General features: G+C 39.1%; 1 long non-coding RNA gene across 1 annotated transcript; it reads right to left on the reverse strand.

The window, feature by feature from the left end:
* Nucleotides 1-1,785: 1,785 nt before the first annotated feature.
* Nucleotides 1,786-2,958, reverse strand: LOC122411030 (uncharacterized). Its single transcript, XR_006261057.1, has 2 exons — nt 2,779-2,958; nt 1,786-2,387 (listed from the first exon to the last, which is right to left on the reverse strand). It is a non-coding gene; the product is annotated as an uncharacterized lncRNA (long non-coding RNA).
* Nucleotides 2,959-3,597: the final 639 nt, after the last annotated feature.

The following is a 3,597-nucleotide window of genomic DNA, read 5'->3' on the forward strand; positions in this document are numbered from 1 at the left end:
AAAGCGTCTCGTTTTTCGGCACAGTCGTCCATTTCACGGTGAGTTAATTTTTTTCCTCATTCTGTCGAATAGTTACATAAATGAATAATTTTAAAGACAAAGTTCCAGCGTCAGGGGAACCAAAAGTCACACACCCATCCAATGGATTGGAAAAAACTTTTTTCTCCCCTCCATCCCATCTGGAGTTCGATGCCCCAGTAACAATGAGCCTCATTACGATCGTTAAATTCATTGGGGCCCAGCCGTATTGCTCCGCATCCAAGAATCCATGCTTCTCTCCTTTCACTCTCTTCAACATTCGTTTGCTCATAAAATATGCTACTCTAAAATAAAATATGCCGTGTGATAAGACTGAGAATCGTGTGTGTGAATGCAAAGACTCGAGTGGTCGCAGGTGCCTCGTAAATCTATGCCACGTTTTGGACGCGTCTCGCCCTGGATGAGCCTCAAAGATATATACACTTGCAGAATGTACTTATTCGCACATATATATCATGATGCATATTGCGTAAGACGAGGATAATCGCGCGGTGGGGGAAGGATCGTTGAAAGAGGAATAGATATCCAAATGAATCTTATTCGTGGCGTCCATTCAACTGCACATGTCTGTGGAACGTTTGTCCGCAGTGTTTTAGCTTCCGTTGTCCAGCTGTCCGAATATACATACAATGGTAACACTGCTGGTGAAATGTCTGACGTTAACTTCACTCGGTTGTTGGACGTCGTGACAGATCATCGTACAATAATCGCAAACCACCTGACTTAGCGTGCCAGAGAATCATTCGAATTTGCTCTGTTTTGACTGCCTCAAATTTCTCGACATTCCCCTTCGTCTCAAAAGGTTTTTCAAGGGATTTGCTTCATAGGATGAAACACTTCTCAGGTGCTGAAATAAAATTGTCGCTAAAATTAGGGACGGTTATTAGCGATTTCATTCCATTGCTACCTCCGCGTGAATTTGTTCTTGTGAGTGTTTCAAATAAACTAGCACTGGGAGGTGGGAATATAGAAAATAGTTCTACAGAGACGAGTCCGGAGCCTTCTTTGACAATTATAAATATGGTGAGATAAGAAAGACTGTTGGAGAATTGGAGGAACGAATTATTATCAGGCCATCAGCACCTTATCGCGATAAGCAGCACATTTCATTATTAGCATATCCAAAAATGTTCATGCGACAACTGTCACAGACGATTTCACGAAAAAATTTCCTAAGGCATGACGACGTAGGAGTTTTTATTCAACTCTCAATTTTTCAGTATTCACCGCATGAATAAATTGTGAGTTGAGTGTGTTGCAGTTATTCTAAACCTCCCTTTGCAGTTCATGTATCCTAATGGATCGAACGATATGTGCTACCGAGAGATAAATTAATGCACGTTGCTCAATGCGAGCACGTGGAGCGAGTGTATCGGGAATTCCGCGAATGTCTCGTGAGTGAGATGCGAAACGGTTTCGGTTTCGTTGCGTTTCACGGGCTCTTTACGCTCCTTCAAATATTTCGCCGCAACCCGTTTTACAATGTAGAATGTATCGGTCGATGTCCATCAGTCGTGGACAGGAAATGTGCACCCAGAAATGGTTTGAAACGACTGTGTACTCGCATGCATATATACATGCATGTAAGTTACACGCGATAAGCTCCCACGAGTTTAGCGCATAACTGACGTTTATAATTAAATGCATGGAGGTACATCCAGGCTGGAGGAAGAAAGAGAAAGAAAGAGGGAAGGGAGGATGAATGGTATCGAATACGCGAGTCGGCCAAGTAAGTATGCTGAAAAATGGGAGAGCAGCTGAATTTATTTTTTGAAACATTGCGTGGGTAAATTAACGGAAAATCAGTAATTAACAGAAAATCAAGTTGTTTTCATTGATAGCTCTTCTTATAATTAATAGTCAAATACACAAAATGACGAAAAAAAACGCAATTAACTTTTCATCGAGGGATGAAAAATTTGGCCTGATCTACATTTTAATATGATGTGTTGAGAATGATAATAATGACAATTTCAAGTCGTGTTGCTAGCAATCAGTCGTTTAATAGAATTGAGACTCTTGCGATGAAGGTGCAGTTTAATGATCCCAAAGGCGTTCACCGTATGTGCATAAATCGATCGTGTTCATCGTCCTGCAACCCTCGTATAAACCTCCCGGTAGCCATTTTGCTTTCGAATGTTGGATAATTAATTGGACTCTCTGATGAAATATGAATAGTTTAGCCGCTGATTGTCTTGGAAGATTTGCCGCTATATTTTTCGTGGCGTATCGTTACAGTTGTTGTTGCAACCATCATTGCCCGAGTCGCTGGTTCGGGGCTTGATTTCCGCCAACGTCATTACTTGACAAATCATCACCACTGCGATCAACAGCACCGTGACGTAAAACTGCAAACAACAATAAAATGGATTTCCTTTTTTTCTACTCTTCATTCTTATCGATTTACTATATATGAATTTGTCACTGTGCCGCACGGGATTTGACATTTTCGTGTCAGTCGCATCAGTCGAATGCATGGCACCACGCATTTGAAAAATTTCAACAAAAACATCTTATTATTTTTCATAACTTTCGTAACAATAAATAGTTATTTTATAACAGTTATCAGGGTAAACACTCGACCGATGATGGGAACGATCATTCACGAATTACAAAAAACATTACTTTAAAAAAAAAAATTTGTCGATATTTTGCATAAAGTTTTTCGAGAACGGGAAATCACTATAAACATATGTTTTTTAAATATAATTATTGCACTACTTTATCGTGTCCACTTACCTTCAACATTTTGAGCGGATGTTATACTTTTACTTTGATCACTGGAGAAACTTATTTTTTCGACGATTTTATGATCCGAGGTAATACAGTAGTGTCTTTCACTGATATGAGAAACGTTTTGAGCCTTGGCGTTAGTGCACGCTTATATTTATACGCCGCTGCTTGACACATGTGCAACTTCTACTTTGTAAAGTCACACCGATAGATCTTCGGGGAACATGCTAAGTGTCTGCTCGGTGGTTGGTGTAAAAAGGTGATTCGTCAAAATTATCATAGGAAGAATTCTCTCCCGATAACTCTGTCAGCCAATCATTTCGTTTCTAGCACATTGAACGTCCGCCTCGTTCGCTTCAAAATTGCGCCTCGTTACTCATCCCAGGATCACGATTTCAATTCATTTTGATTATTTGATTTTTCGCTTATCATTAAATTTGATTCAAACCAAAATTAAATATTTAATAGAAAGCAAATTTATGGAGTCCTACATTCCAGCTGCTCTCCCAAAATTTCAAGTTTTCTTATCGAGAAAAAATCCTCTGCTCGTTGCCAACTCGTTTCCTATTTCCATTACCAATGTTTCATCATTAGAGGCTTGCGTAAGGAGCTGTGTATATAAATCGAACAACTTCCATATTATTGTCGTAATAAAAAGCACGTTAAGGTTTTTTCCTTTTATTTTAACGTCATAATTTTCGTTGACGTTAAAAAATGCAAATGTCTATCGGAGAAATAAAGAGATAAGAATTCGTTTGTTCTTCCACCTTTATGGACGAAACGAAAAAAAAAAAAAAAACAGTCCATGTTCAGCAGAAATTTTGC

This window comes from Venturia canescens, chromosome 5, assembly GCF_019457755.1.
Source record: "Venturia canescens isolate UGA chromosome 5, ASM1945775v1, whole genome shotgun sequence".
Lineage (NCBI taxonomy): Eukaryota > Metazoa > Arthropoda > Insecta > Hymenoptera > Ichneumonidae > Venturia > Venturia canescens.